The following is a 206-nucleotide window of genomic DNA, read 5'->3' as shown; positions in this document are numbered from 1 at the left end:
TCTGTTGCACGACTAAAACAACCTTTGAATGTACACGTTCCACCAAATCAAGATCCTTCCCTAAGGCTATTTTGGAGTGGCACCGTGGCTCTGTCCGGCACATAGAACCACCCAAGACAACTGTGATTGCTTTAAAGAAATGTCAATAAACTAGAACACCTTTTTCTCCCATCCCTGAATGCTGTGTGGACTAGCCAGACCCTCCT

The 206-nt window shown here is 45.6% G+C and overlaps 1 protein-coding gene across 4 annotated transcripts in view; it reads right to left on the bottom strand.

Moving 5' to 3' along the window:
- Positions 1-206, bottom strand: part of csnk1e (casein kinase 1, epsilon) — a 17,212-nt gene that overhangs the window by 7,450 nt on the left and 9,556 nt on the right. The window lies entirely within an intron of this gene.

Source organism: Etheostoma spectabile, chromosome 21 (assembly GCF_008692095.1).
Source record: "Etheostoma spectabile isolate EspeVRDwgs_2016 chromosome 21, UIUC_Espe_1.0, whole genome shotgun sequence".
Classification (NCBI taxonomy): domain Eukaryota; kingdom Metazoa; phylum Chordata; class Actinopteri; order Perciformes; family Percidae; genus Etheostoma; species Etheostoma spectabile.
Note: the sequence above shows the minus strand (reverse complement) of the source record. Positions and strands in the feature narration are given on the sequence as shown.